The 25,408-nt window shown below is 44.2% G+C and overlaps 1 protein-coding gene across 9 annotated transcripts in view; it reads right to left on the bottom strand.

The window, feature by feature from the left end:
- NRXN3 (neurexin 3) overlaps nt 1-23,908 on the bottom strand; it is a 945,575-nt gene extending 921,667 nt beyond the window's left edge. For 3 of the 9 annotated variants that reach the window (XR_015804647.1, XM_088167427.1, XM_088167428.1), the window contains exon 1: nt 23,891-23,908. The gene's annotated coding sequence lies outside the window, so the exon portion shown is untranslated. The remainder of the gene's footprint in view (nt 1-23,890) is intronic. The other 6 variants (XM_088167423.1, XM_088167424.1, XM_088167431.1 and 3 more) reach the window with 3 other exon arrangements.
- Between the last annotated feature and the right edge of the window lie 1,500 nt (nt 23,909-25,408).

The following is a 25,408-nucleotide window of genomic DNA, read 5'->3' as shown; positions in this document are numbered from 1 at the left end:
AACAATATGAATATTACATGTAGCAGCCTTTGCAGCAAAGGATATATTAAGTCCTATATTTTTAATGCCACTTTTAGTATGCCTATAAAAAGACTCAATGCAAAAAACTGGATTGTGTATTTCTGTGCTGTTTGGCAATAAGGTACCAAATGACAGACATGGCAAGTGGGAATGCTCCCATCCAGGTGCAGCAGCCTTTGGCAACCTGCATCTGCATGGGATTTGCAGAGAATTATGTAAAACTTACCTTCCTACAAGGATCAGAGCTAGTCGAGCCCATAGGATTTTTACATCTCAAGAGGTTTTTTCTGGGATATCACGCTAGAAATGCTGGTGAATGCTATCCTTCACAGTGAGTGGAAAATATGCTGCTCTTCAATTTCTCTGTAACCACTCAGAAATGTGACATCTTTACAAATCATCGTGTGCCCTCCTACAGCTCATATTAGAGGGCCAGAAGGAAGAGAAATGTCTGCCAGAAACTTTTAACAAAATTTGGTATTTGGAGCCTTTGCTTATATTTGCCCTTACTTCTTCCAAACTAAACTAGGGCAAAAGAAATAATTATATCTTCACAATTACAGCTGCCTTTGCATTACCCCTGCTACTGAACTTCAGTTCTGGCCTGAAAAGATTCCCCCAGCAGCAAAAGAACATCTAACCTCCACGATCTTTGCAACTTCTGGTTTCCTTGAGATAGCAAATGTATGAAACAAACAGGACTGGCAGTATGTTAAAACATGGACAACTGAGATCACTTCAAGTCTTTTCCTCCCCCTTGGCATGACATGCCAAAAGTGACATTTCTGTAAGAAACAGGGTTTCCTAGCACCACTTCTGCCAAATAACAGGAGACTTACCTGGGAATTAGGTCATTAAAACAGTGGGCCTAACTCACAGTGAGAGGAGGATCAATAAGTAACCTTTGACTGCTTGGAGCCACTGATCAATGATTGTTTTTTTATTAAATAATTCTTTTCCTGTACCAGCAGGGACTCCTTCCCTCATATGCAGCATTAACATTAACCTTTGCTGCACAAGGATTAAAGGAGATGACACCATAGAGAACTGTGGAGAAAGCAGTGAGCAGTAAGGAAAAAGGCAAAACAGAAGCTTAGCCCAAGGAAACACATTCTTTCCCTCTACTCAGGGCTGGGTCATGCTGCCCAATTTCTCCATCACTACTCCACCCATCTCTACTCACTGTACATAAGCACTGCCAGGTCAGTCTGAGAAAGAAGGCAGTGGTCAATTCAACTACAAAGACTGAGAAATCAAGGATACCTAGTGAAGGTAGATGGGGCAAATAAATAAATTAGCTATAACATCATAATTAAAATCAAGGACTACAAGTCAAAAGGAAGTTGTGCTGACCCACAGTTCCCAGGACCTTAACTGATGGCAGACACAACCTGAAGCATTTCTATTTCACTGTTGGGCTTCATCCCAAAACACCTATCCATGCCAAACTGTTTGTCTTCACACCATTTGCTCCTCCCGAGTGGATACCATCAGTCACACCAATCTGTGAGAGCTATTTTGTTATATGGGGAAAAAAGCCCCTTAGGGAAAAGCACAGTTCATCAAATGTACTATGCCTTGTACTTGGGCTCAGTCTTAATGCAGATCTCCTGGGATGACCCTGTACACTAATCGGGTGTGCCTTTGGCACCACACCCACAGCAGAAAGATCAGGTGGAAATGTTTTTCAAACCTTGAAGAGATGAAAGACTGAAAGCATGACACAGGAACATTTGTGATTCCCTTTCAACCCTCAGCAGAGCTGCTGGGCCTCATCCTTCCTTGCTCCCATACCAACTCCCAAAAAGAAAGCCTCCAACACCTCGTCACAGACAGCAGGCAGGACGAGCCAACATCAGCTCCACAAGAGACCTTCCACTGTCACACCAAGCAGAGAAAGCTGAGCTCTTCTAAGGGACACAGAAGACACTACCTCTCCATTCAGAGAAGCCAAGAAGGGATGAGGATACTCAATGTCAAATCCCAGCCTCAGGCTGGTCATTTGATAGAAGGTGAGACTTTAATTCCTAGTTTTAATCAAAGAAAATGTAGTTACGGACTTTGAAAAGCAGTGGCATCAAGAAGAAAAGTGGCAAGAGTCTGCATAAATCTTCTTGCCAAGTCCCCTGTTTCTCCTGGAGAAGGAAATTAACCAAGAGAAGATGCAGCTGTGCTGTCCCCACAATTTTTCATATATCCATGCTTTGTCCTTCCACTCACAAGGTGCAGATTCACTCCTCCCTAGGAACTTGGTCAGAGTGTTGGATTTGAAGAAAAGATGAAGGGAACATTATCTCCTTATCCTATACAAACCTGCACCCTCCTTATTTTTTCTCAATGCTTTTCCCATCTTTTCCATTTAATGCAATGGTCTATGTAACTGAGCCATGTGTTTCTTCTCATTATGCATATGAATTATTAGCCTGTTCAATAATTTAAGTGGTCCAAAATGATACAATTCTTCAAACCTTTTCACCATGAACACAGATGTATGCATATGTATATATATACACATAATTAGATATAGATATAATTGTTTTGAGTGGGAATCAAGGCAGTTAGACTGGCATCTTCTTTCCTAGAAGACTTTAAAATTCAGAAACTTGCACTTGTTTTTTAACAGATCTTACAATGATTTTAAGCACACTTAAAATTAACCAAAAAATTACAAAGCTTTCTTGATGTTTCTCTTGGATCCAAAAATAAACTGGCATTGGCAAACTATATTCCATTAAAGGATACTACCCATTAATAGAAATCATTATTCTATTTGAGTACTTTTTATTTGCTATCGTAACACTTAAGATTAATACAACTGTAGGATTAGAAGGGAAAATGCCTTTCACCTAAGTGCTTACTCCATGCATGTGATAGTACTTTGTGTCAAGCCAGTTTGACTGTTTCTCTTGTAAGCAGTCAGATCCCCTTTGGGTTAGATCCACAGAAACAGAGAAGGAAAAATACATGTGGAAATGTAACTGCAGAAACGCAAATATTAGCAAGTGAACCCAAAGAAAACACTTTTTTTCTTTTCGGCTAAGTAAAATGAAGCTGCTGCACAGTCCTTAAACAGCACACATACTGAAAATCCTCTGCCTCAAATAAACACACATTTCCCATCAGGCACAAAAACATATTCAGTGTTCAACAGACAGTGTCAATACTGGTTACAGTCTTTCACACACTCTACCCTAGAAGGATGAGACATCTATGATTCATTCTCCAACCCACCTCTCCAATCACACACCTAGGAAGAAGGCTTGAATGTTGAATGTTTTGGGGTTGTTTTTACATCAAAGAATAAAAATATTAAAAGCACTGCATTTCTTTTGGGATTTTGCTCCTCTTCAAAAGGAGTCTCATCACTTGATTCTTTCGTTCTCCATTTCCCCACACTTCCCCTACATCCAAACCACTGCTTGATATTCTTTCTCTTCCCAGAGATTGTCTCCTTTTCAACCTTGCTCCTTGCAGACATCCTTTCCAGTGCTGCCTCCTGGCTCTCCCCTCTTCCCTTCTGTGCAGTCAGACAGGTTCTTTTGCAGATGTCAGCAGGGTCAGCACACACATGAAGATCTGTTAGATCTACACTTCATAAAACAGAAAGCTGCCTTCTGTTCTCTTTATTCACACTGTTCATTCAAAAACTTTTTCTCTAGTCCTTCTCCCTCCCAGCCTCTTCTACTTACCTATATACTTTTGCCTCACCAAAACTTTGTACGTTTTTTCATGTTTTTATTTCTTGCTTTTAAAACTTCTTTTCCTACCTGTTCTCAGCTAATCCCTTTTGATTCTTTTGCTATTAGGCTGTCATCTATGCTGTTAGTGCCAACCACATCTACAGTACAGTAAAATAATTTATTAGATTCCTTTTTCTACTTATTTTCCTCATTTGTTCCTTGGAGTCCTAGCACTGTCAGTTCCCAATCACATAGACATCAAACCTATATCCTTCTCTCAAATGGCACAATCTTTTACTGGGAACTGACTGCTCATACAGGAAGTAACAGCCAAACCTTTTCACAGGGACACATGATGATGTGTAAATGTTAAGAAGGTGGTTTATTATGAACTGATTAGAAGAGATTAATGAAACCTTGATAATCAAGGCTGACTCCACTTGCAGTTTAGACAAAGGTTTGCACTGATCATTCTGGGCAACTTATAAGAGAAAAAAGAAACATTAAGAGAAAAAAGATTAACTGAGGTATAAGGCAAGAGAAGTCAGCCCCATAATCCAAATACTAGAGCAACCATTAAACTCTGAGTTCAAACTCTACAGACAGTCAGCAGGCAACTAACTGAAAGAAAGGCAACTTTCCAGCTACTTAAAGTAGCTAAGAGCAATAAGTCACAGGATCAGCATCTATGATGGTAAGAGTTTCACCTGGAAACATAAGAGAAAAAAAGGACATAGCATCAGCTCACTAGGCTGCTCCATAAGGCATCATGGGACCAAAACATACATACCCCCAACCCCCAAGTTGAGTCAGGACAGTCTTTCAAATTCTGATGCACAATAGTCTACATGAAAGTTGTTTGCAGTGACCTGTTGCTTCCACACCTCATAGGAAAGTTGCCCATAACATCACCCCCAAACTTATGGTGGGTTACACTGTGACATGACACATGACACCCAGGCAGATGCAGAAGGGTACGTGTGCGGCTGGCAGCAGAAAAGGCAGTCAGAGAAGTGAACAAATATACAGGCAGCAGTGATTGAAAACTCTGAAAGTCTAAGGTCTCTGCAAATGCCTGAATAAAAGCAGAGGCAGTCTCCCAGATCGATTATGCATGCACGACACTGAAAACACAGACTGCTAAAGTGCCAGAGCTCTGCTGGATAATTTATAGGCTGGTGTTAGTATTCACAGAGTGGTGGGCAGAGTTCACAGGAACGAGGTGAAGAATAAAAGTTTGAGCCTTATGAAAACACCATCACAGCCAGCATGAGCATCAGCATCACAAAGGGCTTCAGTTGTGCTGGGTACAGGCAGAAGTCAGCAGGTATTATCAAAGTAGAAGCCATCTAGTGCTATCTTGGCCCAGGGGCAGAGAGTTCAGAGAGGGTGTACAATCAGAGCACACACACACATGCAAACTTTGCAAGAGTTGAGCACGTGCCTGCTTGACTTTTGGGAAAGCAGAGGAAAGCTGTGTGCCAAACAGCCTGTAACCCATCCCATCTTCTACCACAACACTTCCTCACAATCTTCTTCATTCTTCTATGCTTGCCATACATCAGATTTCCTGGACCATTTCTGTCACAGAGATATACACCAAGCAGGGAATAACTGAAGACCTTCACATGCCTTTTTCACTTACGGTCTCACCAGGATTAGAAGCCAGGACTTGAGGGAAGAAATTAAGCATACTAAGCCATCCAAAATGCAAGCTTTATTGAGGTGAGCTTGAGTTTTCCAGCTTTATCACTGCCTGAGCTTCTTAGACATCTAGTTATCCGGAGACAAGGATGGCAAGACTGTGAGGTCATCAATTTACTGAGCCTTATGTCTGCTCACGTTTCAGATTAGACACAACACCAATGGCATTAGAATAAGTACTGTGTAGTTTACTTCAGCAGAGATGTAAAGCAAAGGCTGGCTCGCCCATCTTCGCTCCTCTCTCTGCAAGGCTACTCTAAAACCAGATTTTACAAACAGATATGCAGGTGCACAGCATGTACTGCCACTATTCACTGTTACCATCTAGTGCCGGAAACAGAGTACAAGGGAAAGCACAGTATATAGACAAGATGCACTAAGGGATTTAACCAGTATTTTAGTATTGCATGCTTGCCCAGATAACACATTTCAACTCCTTGTCATAGTTTCCACAGCACTCAGCAAAATCCTCTCCAACCCTAGTCATTCCAAAAGAGAGTTGTCCGGAGCTACAAGTAATTTTCTGTTCTAGAACCTTTTCTAAACAAAGCTCTCTGGCCCTTGCAACACCTACCCAGACTGGGAAGACCACAGGAATTTGGTATAATACAGTGTGCTGCTAAGTATACTAACAAATACTCATCTGACTCACTTATCCCTGCAGGTTAGCCTTCAGGGACATTCTGTCTGGGCGCAGTACTTGAGGCTCAATCAATTATAGAAAGTTATCTCTATTAGAGGCCACAGAGGGGCATGCTTTAGAGACACAAATCACTTAGGATGAAAACCTTTTGTTCTACATTTAGACAGCATCACACAACAAAATTCTTGTGTATGACTGAGGAATACAGTAATATAATTCAATAGAGTAACTGTCACTACAACTAGACTCCTCTCTGTACAATTAGAATATTAAGGTGGGTTTTTCTCCATAGAGTCTGGAGGACTAGAGTACTGATGGACTCCCATTCTTTTAGTCATGAGAGGGTTGAGCAGGAAGGAATGGAAACAAGGAACTTATGCCTTTATTCTTTTGAGCAATGGCAAAGAATCTCCATAAGGAGATGGCAAGAATATTACATGGAATATGTAACTTGATTAATTCTGTTGCTAGACATGTGATCATTAGGGTCTTGACAATTAATCTATTGTTAGTCCACAGTATCATTTCAGGTGGATTTTTAACTGCAATGCTATTACAAATCAGAGGTACATACATACATAGTGCACAACACAGAACATTGTGGGTTGGCAGCATCTGCTGATACGTCTGACAGCCATTAACTGAGAAAACAGTTTGGGATACTATCTCAAACCAATCCTAAGATGAAGAGTGTACCAAATGTGATTAAATAAATTGGTCTGTTGTCTATGATCTTCAACAAAAAGAATTTAAACTCCATCTATTGAATTTGAGACCTTTTGCAGAGATAAGAAATAGAGACAGCAATTTGCTTTTGTCATGAAATAACTCAATGGCATGATGAAAGAGAAAGTTTGTGCCTCCTGCCCTTTCTGTTTGATTATTTACCTCTGACAGTATAAAGAGAAGGGAGGTATCAGGGGAAAAAAAAGTCACAGAACAATAACAACAGCCTTCACCATAAAATAAAACACATGAAAATATCTAGACCAGCAAAAAGAGGCTACAAAGCTGTGTTTGCATGGCAAGGTTCTGGTAATTGGGGTCTGCAGGGGTGATTTTCTGAGAACTTCTAGAAGCTTCTCCCATGTTCAATAGAGCCAATGCCAGTCAGCTCCAAGACAGACTCATCATAGGCCAAGGCTTAGCCTGTAAGTGATGGTAGTAACACTTCTGTGATAACCAGTTTATGAAGAATAAAAATTTTTCTGCACAGAATTAATTGCAGTCAGAAGAGAGAGGAGTGAGAATATATGACAGGAAGAACACCAAGGTCAGTGCAGAAGGAGGGGCAGGAGGTGCTCAAGCACCAGAGCTGAGATTCCCCTGCAGCCTGTGGTGAAGACCATGGTGAGGCAGGATTTGCCCCTGAGGTCTATGGAAATCCCTGGGGGTGCAGAGATCCACCTGCAGCCCATGGAGGGGATCCACAGTGGAGCAGATGAATACCCAAAGAAGGCTGTGACCCCTTGGGAAGCCTGTGCTGGAACAGCCTTCTGGCATGACTTGTGACCTTGTGGGGGACCCACACTGAAGCAGTCTGCTCCTGAAGGACTGCATCCTGTGGAAAGGGATCTATGCTGGAGCATTTTGTGAAGAACTGCAGCCTGTGGGAAGGACTTACATTGGAAAAGTTTGTGAAGAACTGTTCCTGTGGAAGGGAGCCCACACTAGAGCAAGGGAAGGACTCATCTCCCTGAGGATGGAGCAGCAACAGAAAAAACATGGGATGAACTGACTGTAACCCCCATTCCACACCTTCCTGCACTGCTGAAAGCAAGGGAAGGTAGAGAATCAGGAATAAAGCTAAGGCAGTGAAGGGAGGAGGGCTGCAAGGAGGTGCTTTTAAGATTTTTTTTTTACTTCTCATCATCCTGCTCTGATTTTGGTTGGCAATAAATTCAACTGCTTTCCCCAAGTCAAGCCTCATGCCCATGACAGTATTTGGTGAGGGATCTCTTCCTGCCCTTATCTCAACTCATGGACCATTTGTTATATCTTCTCTCCCTGTCCAGCTGAGGAGGGGAATGGAAGAGCAGCTTTGGTGGATACCTGGTATCCAGCCAGGGTCAAACCACCTGAAGCAAGACAGAAAAGACTTAAGTGGAAATAGAGAGAAGAGGTATAATGTGTTTAACATAAAGAGAAACAAAAAATTACAGAGAAGAACAACCAAATCTAAAATGACAAACAAATCAGTTTACAAACAGAACCTTTTTTTCCAGCACAATTACAGTAACAGAATAATCACTGGAGAGCTTTAAGAAACCATTCACTGAGCACTTACATGGGATAATCTAGCAAAGGGACCCAGGAGACCTTAAAGATCTTAAAGAACAAACTCCTCAAAGCACAAGAACAGTTCAATTCAATTTGTGGGAAGCCAAGTGGGTGTGGAAGGAAGCAGACAACTGAATGGGAAACTCCTGACAGCACTCAAACACAAAAGGATGCAAATGAAAGGTGAAAGTGGGGGTGTGCTTCTCAGGAAGAATACTGAAACTCTGCCTCAGCATGTCAGGATGAAAATTAGAAAAGCTTGAAATTGCATGAAAATTCATAAAATGTGAAAGGCATCAAGAAGGGCTTCTTAATACACCTTGCTAGCAAAAGCATGACTAAGGAATCTGTGGGCTCAAAGCTGAATGGAACAAGAAATCAGTGCTAAAAAGAAAACATTTAGGTCCTCGATGCCTTTTTAGCCATCAGTGGCAAGGATGTTCTCAGCCTTTTTATTCCATGTGCCCAGTGGAAGAATCCAGGGGACTCAAACACTATGCAAAGCAGAGGAAGACTGAGTTAGGAACCATTTAAACAAACTGGCCATACTCAAGTCCCTGTGACAAGATGCCCCAAGAGCACAGGGGCACGCAATGGTGGCTGATGTCACTGTGAGGACACTTCATTGTTGGACCAGTGTGTGTCTCCCTGTCTATACCAGATGGCTGACGGGAAGCTTTGGGGCAGAAAAAGCCTCATTGAGTGAGAATTAAGCTCTTTTATTTAAACAGATGGAAGATGCACGCACCACACCACCAAAGCAAAGGACACAGTTTGAATTATTGTTATAATTCTTTGCCACATGCCTACAGAAAGCTTGACAACAGCTAAGCTGTCAACATACTATCATTCCACCAATCCTGGTGACCAATCTTTGGGTTTTCTGTACTCCCTCCGTTATCTGTGTCCATCTGTTGTCTCCTGTCTCATCCTTAGCTTGCTAGCTCTTTGGGACACGGAACATTTTTTGCCCTGTTTGAACAAGCATTGTGTAGGTGTTACCACAATACACAGGAATAAAAATAACAACAATAATTAGGTTATATCTTAGTATCTCCTTGGGTTGGAACGTTTCCCTCCTGACTTCACAGCAGTGTTCATAAACAATTATAACTTGGTGCAATATGGGGCCTCATAAACAAATAATTACATCCCAACCTACCTTCAACCATTTCACCAGTCATCCCTCGAGGGCTGGATCTGCTGAGCTCTCCATATGCTCCAAATGGCGAGTGTGTGTGAACTCAGTTTCAGCAGAAGATTCCAGCCTTGCAGTATAGCAGGACTAACACCCTGCATATAACCCATAGATTTTCTTTGGACAGAACAAGCTTCCTACACACAAACTGTTGCCTCCTACTTTTGTGTGTCAACCCTGACTCATTTCTAGTGCCAAGAAGAAGAGTATAGTATCTTCATCCTCTACTCCCTCTGAAGAATGGCAAAAGCCTGCAGTTACAAGTTTATATAAGATGGTGGAAAAGTTGCATTATAAACTGTCCAAGCACAGCTGTACAACTTCAACAAACATACATTCCCAGCTATTCTTTTAAACTAAAAGGAAAATCTTCCTTCCTTGAGGTTCACTAGGGAAACTGGCTCTCTGCACTAGAGACACTCAGAAATTCACTCCCAGGCCCAACTGGATCCAGACAGACTGTTAGTGTAAATCTAAGACTCAGGAAAAGATAGCAGTAGCATGCCACGTAATATGTCTTGGATTGCTTGATAGTAGCTGAAAGGTTCTGCTGAACTCTCAGGGAAGAAAAGCCCCATTCACCAAGAAACATCCTCCTCTCTTAAAGTGCCATGAGCCCCTCTCATGAGTACCAAAGTATATGTCTACTGAATAAAGCATTAGGCCCTCTCTTCTCAAATCCACTGAGTGCAAAGGCACCTCCTGCAATGCCTCATCCACACTACTCTGCTTGAGGACACTGGAAGAAAGATGTTGCAGTAAGGAAAATCCTTTGCCCTTGTCTACTTTTTTTGATGGAGGAGAAAAGAAAAATTATCTTGTAACTTTAACACACCATACAGATCTGTGGTGGTTTTTAATAGGTGAAAGCAGAAGTGTAATCCTTTTTTTCCATCTCCAAATAATTTCACCAAATTTTTCCAGTGTAAATTTATCAGTAACCAGGATAAAAATCTCCAATGACTTTCAATTCCTAACTATGAAGACGCAGGAAGTTGGGTGAGCCCTCTGCTTGTTTATCCACAGAAACAGAAAGGCTTTCAGTGCTGGTGGCTAATGTAACACTGCTGAACACACAAGCTCCCTCGGGTCTTTCTGGGATGTGCACTGTAAAACTGGATAATGCCAGGGGCATGGAAGGTGCTGTAGGGCAATTGGCAGAGGGAGTGATTCACCCTGGCTCTGCTTCCCTACACTTCCACCAGAACTGCCAGTGAGGGGACAAGCCTCTCTCTCAGGCAGTGCAAGAGTGGTTGGGACCAGACATCAGGAGGTCATACAGCCCATTCCCCTCTGAACCTGTCAAAACTATAATAAAACAACCTAGATAAAATTTCATGTCTCCTGTCTCACCTGTTCTTAAAACTTCCTCTGATGAAGGCACTACAGCCTCCCTCAGGACACTGTTTTCCTGCTTAACTTTCCAAATACTCATAAAGCTTTTCCTAGCACTTACCTCCACATCTTCCTTGCTACAAATTAAGCTGATTACTTCTTGTCGTATCCCCAGTGGACACAGAGAACAATTAATCACTGTCTTCTTAAAACAAGCTTTTAAATATTGGACGGCTTTTCCCTCGTCAATCTTCTCTCTAGTCTAAACCAACCCAACCAATCCTCTCCTTGCAGACGGCGTTTGCCACTCTGGCTGCTCCCTCCTCATCCCTTCTCTGGTTTCTGGTTTTCCTGCTTTCATTGGATGCAATGCTCTGCTATGGCTTCAGCAGTGGCTGCTAGCGTAGAAAAACTACTGCCTGTGTGCTACACGTGACACTCCTGTTAAATATACCCTAAAATGGGATTTTCTTTTTTGCAACATCACCATGCTGTTGACTCATATTCAGTCTCTGACTCACAGTAGTGACTCCCAGTTCCTTTTCTGCAGTTCTGTTGCCTGGCTTGTTATCCCCCATTTTACATACAGGCATTTGAGTAGATCTTTCCAAGTACAGTAGTTTTCATTTGTCTTTAATAAATTGCTTCCTATCAAATTTAGACCATTTTCTAGTTTAATTGGTAAATTAGATCAATGTTGTGCCAAGAAAGCAGATCAACTTCCAACCTCATGTTACACACTGGCAACAAAGAGAGCATGAAAGGAAGAACTGCGGAGTTCCAACTTCTTAAAGAGAGTTACTGTGTTACCAAAAGCCTATCAATTCACTACTCCCTTTTCACTCTGCATTCTACCTGATTCTGGCAGGTTGATCCTGGCTGGACGACAGGTACTCACCAAAGCTGTTCTACCACTCCCCTCTGCAACTGGACAGGGAGAGAAAATATAAAGAAAAGCTCATGAGTTAAGATAAGAGATCACTCATTAATTACTGTCATAGGCAAAACAGACTAGACTTGCGGAAATTAACTGAATTTATTACCAATTAAAATCAAAGCAGGATAATGAGAAGTAAAACCTAAAAACACCTTCCCCACGCCCCTCCCTCTTTCCTGAGCTTAACTTTATTCCCAATTCTTTACCCTCTCCCCAGCAGCAGTGGAGGGAAAGGGAGAATGGAGATTATGAGCAGTTCATCCCGTGTTGTTTCTGTTGCTACTCCCTCCTCAAGGAGAGGAGTCCTTTCCCTGCTCCAGTGTGGGGACCATTCCATAGGAGACAGTCCTCCATGAACTCCTCCAGCATGAGTTCTTCTCATGGGTTACACTTCTTCACAAACTGCTCTAGAACAGATCTCTCTCCACGGGGTTCAGTCCTTCAAGAACAGGCTGCTCTAGAGTGGGCTCCCACGGGATCACAAGTCCTGTCAGCAAATCTGCTCCAGGGTGGGCTCCTCTCCCCATGGATCCTCAGGTCCCTCCCAGGAGCCTGCTCCAGCGCAGGCTTTCCAAGGCATCACAAGCTTCTTTCAGGCACCCCCCTACTCCAGTGTGGGTTCCCTCCACAGGCTGCAGGTGGATCTCTGCACCCCAATGGACTTCCATGGGCTGCAGGAGAACATCCTGCCTCACCATGGTCTTCACCATGGGCTGCAGAGGGATTTCAGCCCTGGCACACAGAGCCCCTCCTGCCCTGCCTTCTTTGCTGACTTTGGTGTCTGCAGAGTTGCTACTGTCCCATATTCTCCTTCCTTTCTTTTTTGGCCACAATTGCTTCTGTGCAAAACTTTTCTTTGCTTCTCAAGTACGTTATCACAGAGGTGTTACTACCATTCCTGACTGCCCGGCCTTAGCCAGCAGCACATCCATCTGGGAGCCAGCTGGTATGGCTTCTGCCAGACATGGAGGAAGTTTCTGGCAGCTTCTCATAGAAGCCACCCTGTAGCCCCCCCCCCCCCAGCTATCAAAACCTGGCCATGCAAACGCATTGCACTGACACACAGTGATCTTCATAAATTAACAGTAGCTCCCTCTAACCTCATAAAATACATTACTCAATGAAATTACAATCTTCTGCCAAAAAAGTACAGCAGCATCCTAGGCACCACATCACTCTATAACCCAAGCTAGTACCAAACAGAGCTGCTAGCAACTCATTAGCTCACATCAACCAACAAGGAAGAGAAGTGACACATTTAAAAAACTAATTATATTGAACTAAATCCTTAACTGACTGAACAAAATTATGAATTTTGGTCCACTGGTACTAGATGCACCCTTCATATATATTTGATTAATGACCCATATGAAATTACATCAAGGATCAATGTTTCTTTGTATTTTCTCCATAAAGTCCTTTGCATTTATTCCCAGACATGCAGCAGGTACTTTTAATGCATATATCTGTTTCACACCCTCTTTTAAAATGCTGCTTGAGCTAACCAGACAAACTGGCAGATTTTAATAGCAGGATATCAATGCACTAAGAGGCATTCAGAGTTCCTCAAGGAGGTTGGCCTTAGTCTCCCCACAGGACTTCTGCACTCTCTTTGCCCCCCTTTAAAAAGTCAAAGTAATCAATAATTTAAAATTTCTTTTCTTTGTGGTCTACAAAAAAAATTGCAGCGTGTAACCAGCCATCATAAGAGAACAATAAATTAACTGAATTTCTCTCACCCCAAAATTAAATAGGATGTTACCTGAATGTATCCAGAGGAGGAAAACAGAGCTGCTGAAATGCTAAGATATGTCCTCTTCTGAGGAGTGGCTGAGCACTCTGGGTTTGTTAGTTAGGAAAAAAACGTGATTGAGAGGCAAGCCCACTGCTATCGACAGCTTCCTGAGGAGGGGAATTGAAGGGAGGCACTGAGCCCTTTTCTATGGTATTCAGTGACAGGATATACAGGAATGATTCAAAGATGCAGCAGGTGAGGTTCAGACCAGATATTAGGCAGCACTTCTTTGCAGAAAGGGTGACCAAACACTGCAGCAGGCTTCCTAGAGGGGTGGTCAATGCCCTATGACTCTCAGAGACAGTTGCACAACGACCTTAATAATATCCCTTAATGTTTGGTCTGCCCTGAAGTGGTCAGACAGTTGGACTAGTTGATCCTTCTAGGTCACTTCCAACTGGAACTATTCTACTCTTGTTATCAGATATATGAAGCCTTCCTTTCAAGGAACTCAGTGTTTTACAAATGATAATTTTGAATATTCAGTGAATGGCAAAAGAGATACTGTTATAAAAAACTGGTTAAACACACTCTGGGAAAGAACTCCAGACTTCTGCTTCTTAAGTTAATACTTAAGGACCATCCTGCCTGCTCTGCTGATACTCAGTACCACTGCAATTAAGTTCATGGGTCATGGATCAGTACATGCAGAGGAACATCTCACTGAAAAGCGACTTTACAGAAAAGGACCTGAGTTCCTGGTGGACACCACACTGAATATCAGCCAACAACATTCCCCTGCACAAAAATTGCTTCTAATGGCATCCTGAGCTGCATTAGAAATGTTTTCAGCAGGTTGAGGAAGGGGACCTTTCCCTCTACTCAGCACTGGTGAGGCCAAACATGGAGTACTGTGTGCAGTTCTGGACTCCCCAGTAGAAGAAAGAGGCAGATGTAGCACGGGCAATCAAACAAAGGGCCATGAAGAAGATTATGAGTGTCTCTCATACTAGGAAAGTCTGGAAAAGCTAAGACTGTTTAGTCTGGAGGAGAAAATAGTCTAAAAAGAGTGTCTGATCAATGTACATAATTACCTGAAGGCAGGGTGTAAAGGTAACACAGTCAGGCTCTCTTCAGTGCTGCCCAGTGACAGGACCAGAGGCAATGAGCACAAACTGAAACACAGAAGGTCCTGCCTCAACATCAGGAAACACTTTTTTACTGGGAGAATAACTGAGCCCTAGCACAGGTTGCCCAGGGAAGTTGCAGAGTCTCCCTCCTTGAAGATAGTCAAAAGCCATCTGGACATGGTCATAATTTCTGGGTGGCCCTGCTTGAGCAAGGGGTTGGATCAGATGACCTTGAGAGTCCCTTCCACATTTAACCATTCTGTGATTTTGTGGATTTCACAAGCCATCAGCATATCAAAAAATCTTCCTAGAAAATAGTTGCTCTGTGGCTTAATCTGTTCTTTTTCAAATGTGTCGTGATGCTATAGCAGATCTTTCTGTAGACTGATACTGCAGATGGTGCAGAAAGGAATTTAACAGCTAGGATGGGTTCCTTCTCAGGACAATGCTGCTATTTCACTTACTGCATGAACTGATTGAGATCTTTTTGAAATCAGTTTAATTCAGACTTATGCAATGCTCAGAAAGGTCAGACAGGTTATTCCCTCCTTTGCATTACTTCCCAGAACTAGTGAAGATGGAAAGCACAGTGGTCAAAAAAACTCAAATCAAATTGTTTAATACTGTTATTAATATGTTGCTCACATCAGCAACGTTTATTCCAGATAAGATCTCAGACTTAAGCAGGGACTCTTCTCTATGCATCCCTAACACCTGAGAGCACTAAAGAAGGGCAGCACAGACTTCCATTGGCCCTTCCAGTCTAATGGACAGACCAGAGTTCAACCAAGCAAGGGAAGGACATCTCATAATCTTGTATCACCTTCCAATGCTCCAAGGACCAGAAGAGAAAGTATCAAAAAGTCCACATCACAACCTTGTTTGTGTGTTCAGTGACTGATATCCATATGTAGTAAATGAAGGTCAGTTAGATACTTGCAAGTAACAAGAGCATTACAACTGGTGGCTTAACTTGCACCACAACTTGATTCACTTATATATACAACAGCAACTATAAGTAGAAAATTAGAAGAATATCAAACTGAAAACCATGCAGTTAGGAAAGGAAGAAGATTCACACTTAAGATGAGTGAAGGACTCTAAGCTTAAGGTGAACAGATTTTTCTACAGCCCTTTCCTTGCTTTCCTCCATGACTAGTCATGAAGACAAAACAGAAGGTCCTTCCAACACATCCCTCACCAGATCCCATTCCTCCACACTCCATTTAGTTTCTGCAGTTCAAGCAGATTCCTTTTCCCCCTGAAATCAATGTTTAATTAACACATTATTGGAAAAAAAATGGGATGCAAGAGCAGACTGAAACAAAGCCAGCACTACCCTGCTCTGCAGCCAGTCCCATTAGACAATTTCCCCATTGGAAGGTTATTCCTCCCCTCATCCTCCTTCAGCTGCCAGCAAACTTGCAAACTTCCTCTTGCTTAGTTACCCTTCTTTCTGTCCCCACAGGACTCTTTCCTCTCTTAGAAGTGGTCCACAACAGCAGAAAAGACAAAGTACAGGGAGAAGGGGCACAAGTGCTCTCTGTGTAGCCTCACAGTATGACTGAGGTCTCGTCTTTAATCCTGCCAGCCCCACAGGAGCAGCACTATTCTCCTGATGACCACCCCATCAACACAGCAAGCACAGCAGAAACAGGACAGTGTGCTGTGCCATGAGCAGGAGATTCTCAGAGTGTCAAACTCACAAGCAGATCCTGGAACCACACTGTACCCAAAGGCAGTGGAGATGCTACCAGCAGCTTCAAAAAGTTCACATCATACTTCCCCCTATCCTTATCAATTATTATTCTATCCCATTCCTTGGCTCTCATCCGACTGCTGGGAGGTACTTGGATGCAGGGGATGCTGCAGCATTGTCAAGGGCATTATAAGGTGGGCCTAGGGCTTGAGTGCCCTCCTTGCCACACACACAGGCACCTACACTACAGGGCTGGTGCAGCTGGCGAAGGACAGCAGAGTTCATGAACTCCTAGGTTGAGCTGCCCTAGTTATGAAGGATCTTTGAAAGAGTCTACCATCCCAGCACTGTCATTCCCAGCAGCCGAAGTTACTAGTGTTAATTAGTTCCCACGATGTGATGGATGACAAGTGGCAGGACTGGGAATGACACAAGCAGATTTTGTTTGGAATAAGTCATCCCTCACCATCAAGGGCAGAGGAAAGGAATTTGGAAAGGACAGGAGCTCAGCACACAAATGAGGGACAACAGATACGCTGACAGCCCCAAAATCCCTGATATATACCCTTCCCACCACCCCAGCTCACTCCTTCTGCCAGCAAGCAAAACACAGGCAGGGGAGTATGCCTGGGAGAGAACTCAGGCACATGGCTGTACGAAACAAGAAAGCTCTGAGACAAGGGGAAGCAAAGCAGATGAAGGGTTAATCCACCCTGTAGCAAGGGACCATATTTCAGACAGAGCTGAACTTCTGAGAGCTGTAAGCAAACCTCCACCACCCTCTGAAAAGCCACATACTGATGCCCCCAGCAGCCCAGAGTCTAAAGAGGCTGAAGGCTACAGCCCAGATACAGAACTTTGCCAAGCTGGCTGTGTGGTGTACAGTTCACAGGAACTGTCCACAGGGTTCAGAGAGCACTGTTTTCTGTGAATGGTAGCAAAAGAAATTGTCTTCCCATCTTCCCTTAAGGAAGAACACAGGATCTTCCAACACCACTGGTGTATTTCCAGTAGGAGTTTTATTTCACAGCTTTTCAGAAACATCACTACAGAAACACATTTTATCCTTACTAGACTTCAGTAAAGCCATACTCAGGCTAGCCCAACCAAAGTTATGTTTTCCCCATTAAAAAAAAAAAGAAAAAAAAAAATCAAAGAAGTGTATAAACCCAGCACTAAAAGTGCCATCCATTGCCCACAACAAGGAGAAAGGCAGAACAAATTTCTCCCATGCCACCTTTCTACAAACATGTATAAACATGTCTTGGTCTGGCTGTTTGGATGGCAGTGAGAAGTCAAAACACTACTACTGATTCTCTGATTCTTTTTACACATGAATTACCATTGTCTATGCTCAAATTAGAAGAAACAAAAGAAAAGAAAAAGCAAACAACCTGAACCAAGATGATGTATTGTACTGGTTTCAAGAAGTTACCAATCCCTCCTGTATCTTGGTTTCCAAAATTAAAAGCATCTTCTTCACCACTTATTGTATTAATTAAAAAACAGCTCTGCTAGACTGACAGACAGCTATTGCCTAGAAGAGGGGGATGAGGGAGAGATCAGAGCTGATAAAAATTTCCAAAGCTTAACCAAAAATTTGGGTCATTTCTGGCTCCAGCTGCTTTGGCAATTACCCGAAAATAAAACCTGTCTTCTCTTCATGCTGGTGGGGGGCAGGGGCAGATAAAGCTGGATGCATTTTGTTTTTAAATTAAACACCATGTCTCCTGCATCAGAGGTCATCTCTTATCCCAGCTTTTGGTCATCATAAAGCTTCTGACTCCTTCAGTTTGTTCTTGGACAGATCACTGTGTGTCCTTATCATTGAGACAGCCTACCACAACTCAGCCAGTATCCTGACATCCACCTGCACATGCCCAGAGTACAGAGCTAAAGGAGAGGGCAAAGGAAAACAGATCAGGGTGGTAAAACATTCTGCTTCTCAAGAAAAATACTCTAAAGAACCTTGGAGGAGGCTGCAGGAAAAGAAGTTCAGTAGATCCACCAAAATACCACTGCTGAGACAAGAAGAAGGGAACTAAACTCTACACTCCCAGGAATAATCCAGATAGAAGCCCAACCATCTTTTACTGTCTGAAGGTGTCCTCTAAGCTGAGGGTTTAAATCCAATCCTAACACAAAAAGAAGAGTTGCCTGTACCTGATGGCTTGGCAGCTTGCTTAGAAAGGGAAGAAAGGGGCAGAGAAGGAGTATTTATTTCCTTTTTGCACAGAGACTTAGATCTTAAAATCCACCATCATTGCTACCACAAGTTACCCATAGCACCACCTCTCACCGAATTCTTTGCAGGAACTGACTTGTCCTCTCACTTCAAGGATGCAAACATTCAGGGTCAAGGGTAAATTCCAGCACTATGTCAGTGTTCTTGTGAAAACTCAAGGAAGGGCAAAGCACGACAGTCAGGGTGAGCTACAAAACTCACATTGCAATCATTGAAATGCACTTACAATAACGCTTTTTCCAACTTTTTCTGCTAACAAATAATTAAAAAAGCAAGTTAACCATGCCACAAGAACACACTAGTACTTGAATCTGGGGAAAAGAAGGAGCCATAAAACCTTGGGCCCACCTTTGCCTTTCAGGGCACCAGACAGATACCAGGGAGGCAGTCTCTACAGGCACACAGGTCCTGCAATACATTCTGCCTTTGCTCAGACAGCCACTACATCATCTTATACAGCAGTCATATAAGAGTCCAATGTAAGAAGGATAAAAGGGTATGAGAGAGCATTCAAAGGAGGGCTACAAAGATGGTGCAGGGCATAGAGGACAAGTCTTACAACAAAGAGCTGAGGTCACTTGGACTGTTCAGTCTGTAGGATACAGGGAATACCTCAGAGTCTTCAACTTCTTCATGAGGGGAAGTGGAGGGGCAGGCACTAATCTCTTCTCTCTGGTGACCAGTGACAGGACTTGAGGAAATGGCCTGAAGCTGAGTCAGGGGAGGTTTAGGTTGGATGTCAGGAAAAGGCTCTTCACACAGAGGCTGGTTGGGCACTGGAACAGGCTACCCAGGGAAAGTGGTCACAGCACCAAACCTGACAGAGTCCAAGAAGCATCTGGACAACACTCTCAGGCACATGGTCTGAGTCTTGGGTGTTTTGTGAGGGCCAGAACTTTGACTTCTAGCTGAGGATATTGTATGATGGTAAGATTTCTACAAACACAGGAGCTGCAGCACAACAACCACTTCCAAAGTAACTGAGGTAACAGGGACAGCACGGAGAAATCAGAGTAACTACTCGTGAAACTGGGCAGCTGAAGCAAGATTGGCTCTGGTGAGCAAAAACCAGGGGAGCAGAGGAATCTCTCCAGGCATCACCTAGTGCAACCATGTGGGGCACTGGACACACCCCTACCTCATCTTCCTGGCTGTAGTTTACCACTGCACTTCAAGGTCAGAGAAAGGAGAAAAGCAAAAGGCGAACACCAGTAGCTCTGGACAGCTCTATTTATTCAACTTTTGCTATTGTTTCATGAAGTGGAAAGATCCAGAAACATGGAGCAGAGCCACACAGACGAAACGAGAAGCAGCAGTTGGCAGAACCACAGGAGCACCTTCCTACCACAGCTCCCCTCAGCCTGGGTGCAAGCAGCCCACGACCAAAGACCGAAGTCCTTCACAACCAGAAAAGGAGGGTGCTGAGAAGGTCTGTGAGCCTTGGAGAGGGTCCTGAACATCCTGAAACGCAGGAAAAGCTTCCCTCTTGCTGTCTCAGTTCCCTCATCCCCTCATGCCAGTCACCACAGCCACTCACTGAGGCTTGTCAGGTCCTACACCGTGTTCTGGCTGGGGGAACAAAGGAAGGGAACAATAGATGGAGGGAAAGACTCTTACCTCCCTTTGCCTCCCCATCCCAGCCTTTTCCCTGCTCCACTCACACCTGAAAAGCCATGGCTGTCCTGCACATCCTACAACAGAAACACAATGAGCTTTTCTCCTCCTCTCAATTCACCACTCTCCAGGCTCCAGCAGGGACTGCACAGAAATGGCGATATTCCTGTATCGTCTGGATCAACAGTACGGATAAGCTCAAGGAGGGCAAGAGAGGATGGCATGGGAGGATGAGGCAGGAATGCTTTGTTTCCTCCAGTGCTCCAGTGCAGCCCACCCCCTCTCACGATCGCAATGCCCTCCAGCTCGGACATGCAAGAAGGCACTGGAAAGGGAGGGGACCTGGGATGCTTATGAATTTTTGTTTCCCCTATCAAGGGGACAGCTCACTCCCCCGAGCATGCCTGGCTCTGACGGAGCTCCCTGGAGTAACCTTTATTCCAGTGTGTCGCAAGCATGTATTTCACGGATGGTTACACTGCATCATTATCACCAGACGTTCATTTGACCAAAATAATGTTATTAGCATCGTCAGGTCCATTTCCCCCCACACAATTTCTCCCTCCCCAGTACACAAACACTCTCTCCAACCCCCAGGCCCCTGCCGTCCACACAGGGCACACCCCTCCCCAGCACAAAATCTCATGATGTGTGACACAATGTCCAGGAAAAGAGAACGGCAAGAAGGGCTGGCGAAATGGATGGACGTGCCTTTGGCAATTACTGCGTTCCTTACCCTCTGCCAGTGTTTACCAACCACAGACACACAAAGATGCACACGCAAAAATCTAAATTAAATCACCGACTATCCCAGGTACGTGACCACGGGTGTGTGAGTGTGCCCGAGCTGCGGTCGCAGTCCTATCGGGCACCCAAATCTGTGTGGCATGAAGTAAAGGTCATCGTGCCACTGTTGTGATGCACTAAAAAAAAGCCGCAGAGCCATCAGGATGTAACACAGAATTTTCTCGTCAAGGGATGAGAAACCTTCAGGGGAGTGGGGGCTGGGAGGAGGAAAGCGGGTGTGCGGATGGGGGGGATGGGGGAAAATGGCAGAAAATGGGGAGGAAAATGAAGAATACAAAGCTCCACTTCGCTAATCCAAGATAGACAATCCATCCCTTCCCCCCTCCCTACGCCCTCCCTCTCTCCGAAATGTTGGTGCAGATGGATTTCTGTATCTTGGTTTTGCAGCAGTGGGTCTAATGACTCCCATACCGAACCCCCTCGCTATGATAACCCCTCCCACTATTATTTTTTTTAGTCCGGGGTGAAGAATAATGTGTTTTTAGAGATAATGGGTTTTATAAAAAGAAAAGAAAAAGGGACGCAGCGCAGACATTATGCGAATAAGCTGCTCCCCGCATCACCCCCATCTTCTCCCAACCACACATTCTGATTTCATCCCCTCCCATCATTCTCCAGCCTTCCCCCATCAGCTCCCCCAAGGAAAGGAAAAAACCCACAACGCGATCTGGGTAGCCGATCTCAAAATCCCAAGCACTAATCTGCTTGAATTTGTTCTTCCCTTATATAAGCAGCAGCACGTCAACATGTTCAGTGGAAACGCAGCGTAAAATGAGGCCAGGCTATAGCCATGGAACAGGGGCGATATCGGCAGATATCGCTTTATCGAGAAGCCATCGCCACCAGGTTGATGAAATCAAGTATTGGGCTTCCAGCCGTTCCCTTGCTTTATTTATTTATTTTTCAACACTTACTCTAATTTTACTTTGTTTCATTTTGGGTTCGCTCTACTTCATTTTTGAAAGGACAAAAGTGAAATAAATAATTAAAAGCCTAGACACATACCCCACCAGAAGGTGCCCGAATGCTCCAGAAAGAGAATCCTCACCTCCTAACTTTGGGGTTTGGTTGGTTTTTTTTTTAAATAAATAAATACAGTCCTGTTGCTCACATTATCCCCAAACTTCCAGTGTCCCCAGCTGCACCTCCCTACTCCCGAAAATCAGACACTTTGTTAGCGAGAGATAAACATTTAAGAAAGTGACGAATACTGGAAAGAAACTGATAGACAAATGGAAAATTATGTCTATACAATAATCCAGTTCATTCAGCTGATAAAGTGTGCTCAGTCACAAATCCACGAGCAATAATCTCTGCAACCTCCTCCCCACAAAATACTACTAACCCTTATATAAACTTATTCAACGTAACATTGATGACCATTTTAAATGAAACTGGTGACAGACGGAACACCTTTCTGGTTAACGTTATAATTAATAACTGACTGTAGCATCACGGCAAACAAAACCTTTTGTGGTCAAATTTTCCCCCACCTACTCAACATCTCTTAGACTTTTCACCAGTCTAGTTAAGAGTTCACCCCCTCAAAAAATAGCCCCTCAAAATATGCAATAAGGAGGTATTGGTGAGCGGTCATTTCAATATTCACCTTTTTAGGAGGGCTGCGTGCTTATCGCAGAACAATTACGGGTAGTAAAAAATATAGGAGAGACAAAAAATATTTAGAAAAAACCGAAATAATTTCTTAAAACTATTTGCAACGAAGTGTTGAACAGTTTGACCACAGAAAGATGGAACGAGAGCTTGGAAAAGCAAAAAGCTGAAAGTGTGCTTTTTATAAGCGATTCCGTGTTTTTAGCCCCTGTTTTGCCTCCCCAATCCTTCGGTTTTTCTGCCGCTGATCTCATGCCTAATCTTCTTTATTGTTTTCTTTTGAGGGAGGAGGGGCAAAAATCAGGAAGAAAAAAAAATTCAATAGAGAGTGTTCAATTTTAACAAAATGCGTTCTTAAAACAGCACTGTTAAATATGTTCTTTCCTAGCCACGTAAGATTACCATTAAAATAAATTTAAGAGTAAGCAAAAGACAAGTCACCTGCAAAGCACCAGAGTCGGTGCCCTTAGGTAGGAGAATTACATCACTCCCTGACTCAACGGTGTTTTCTTTTAAATTATAAAGCAGGTGTATTTTTCTTCTTACAGAAAAAGAAAAGATAAGAAAAAAACAATACGGCGGTTATTTCACACAGATTTTGCACGAAAAAAGCACTGAACCAACCTTTAAGGTCACTGACTGCCTGAAAACCCACAGCAGTCACTCACGGTGGAAGTTTTCAGGCAAGACGGCTACTAAATCATTAATACAAACAAATGGAAGGCGGGGAAGAAAGGCGCTACCGTAATAGATCCGAAGACTTGGAAGAGGCAAAAAATATTAAAGAAAAAAACTTTCATCTTCAGCCTCTCTTCTTTTCTCGTTAGTATTTTTTTTAAAGAAATCCTTAAGCTTTAGTCAAACAGCAGGCTTACTCTAAGGGTCTCCCTGCTGTAACTCAGCGTAGTGTCTTCTTTTTCGAAAGCCCCCCCACACCAATTTTCCATTGCAAAATGCCCCGCCGCGGGAACTGCGATCTCCCAAAAAGTCTGACCAAAGGAGCCGGAGCGTCCCGAGGGTCGGTGCGCGCCCACTCCGCCCGGGCGGGCAGCGCCCAGCCCCGCCGGGGCGGCAAGGAACGAACCGGGAGAGGGATAAAACGATCCGAAATAGTTGTCGTGAGAAGGGTGAGGAGAAACCCGCCCGCGGAGCCCCGGAGCGGCGGCGCCCAGCGCTCGCCGGGCGGGCAGCTCCCTGCGATCCGTGCCGAGCCGAGCCGAGCCGCCCCCCGCCCGCAGCCCCTCTCACCTCCGCAGCCGGGCGGGCGCCGGCCGCCGCGCCAACTCGCGGCTCGCCTGCGCTGCGGGGCAGGGGGCTCCAGCGTGGCCCCAGCCGCGGAGGCTGCGGGGGTCCCGGGGAAGCTGGGCTGGGCTGGCTGTGCCGTGCCGAGCCGAGCCGAGCCGGGAGAGCCGCGGGCGGAGCTGCGCAGGGCTGAGCGCGCCGCGGTGCCGGAGCAGCCCGAGCCCCGCGCACGCCGCCGCCGCCGCCCCCTGCTGCCGCCGCGCCCGCCCCACCGGCCCCGGCTTTTAAAGAGACCGCGGGTCCGCGCCCCGGCCCCCGACACGGTCCGCACGGCCCCGACAGCGGGCACGGCCCCCGGCACGGGCAGCAGCGCTCCGCCGGGCTTCGCCTCCCACGCTTCCGCCGCCTCCTCCCAGCAAAGAGGTTCGGCGGCTTTTCGGCTGCCTTCGGCCCGGCAGCGTCTCGTTCCTCGAGCGCTCCTTCACCGGGCCGGCACAGCAAGGGGGGATTTTTGCCCCTCTGGTCCCAGCGAAGCGAAGCCGGGCAGATGCGGCTTATTTTTTGCTTCAGTTTGCCACCAGGCACAAGCCGTCAGAGCAGAGGAAGTGTCTTTCTCACACAATCACTTTCATCAGTACCCCAAAACCCTTAAAGTTCATAAAGAATTTTCCCTTCTAGCTCAGAGTTTGACCCAACCTACTGCGTATTTCAAGTCGATTTATAAACTGCCCATTTCGTTTAAAACAGCTACTAAGTTTCCTTGTACAAATATCTCAAACTTTTTGTCCACTCATTTCCTCACTTCTAAAAGAGACAACAGCAAATGACACCATCGACTATGCTGGGATCAGTATTTCAATTATTTAGGGTGTACATCCTAGATATCGTTATTTATCATTTTATCACCATACCAGTACTTAGCACAGCAAATGTACTGTGAGGAACATATATGTGAAGTTTTTTAATATGCTATCATGCTGAAATTCCACCTCAAGACTAGCAGACAGGAACGTTATACACATGAGATGCACACAAACCCAAAAATGGGGAATCAAACTTTCTGGCCCCTCTCTCCAGACTCTATGGTCTTTTAAAATTTGAGTATGATGCTCATACTGAAATGCCAGGCACTTAGAAATTCATTTACTTTAGGGACAGACTGCAAAGCTATTTGTCTTTCCTTCCCCCTCTGATCATATATCCAAAGGTTTTTGTCTTTTTCTATGTTTTGCATAGCATTGCATTTGCATACCCACAGTACTCAATAAATAATAAATAATTATTATATTATACAGTATGTATTGATCACCTTCCTACTATTGAAATGGAACTGTCTGAGGTGGATAATAGCCACACTGAAACACTAAATAATAGTTACAAGTAATATTAGGAGCCCCTTGGGAAGTTTCTCTGGAAAACACAGTCCTTCACACACCCTAACAAATTCGTATACATGAACAGAGAAGATGATAGAGATCTATTTCAACAAGATGACAATGGTCCAAAGGGGCATCTTCCTAACCC

This window comes from Sturnus vulgaris, chromosome 6, assembly GCF_052056855.1.
Source record: "Sturnus vulgaris isolate bStuVul1 chromosome 6, bStuVul1.hap1, whole genome shotgun sequence".
NCBI classification, from domain to species: domain Eukaryota; kingdom Metazoa; phylum Chordata; class Aves; order Passeriformes; family Sturnidae; genus Sturnus; species Sturnus vulgaris.
This window is presented reverse-complemented; position numbering and strand designations above follow the sequence as displayed.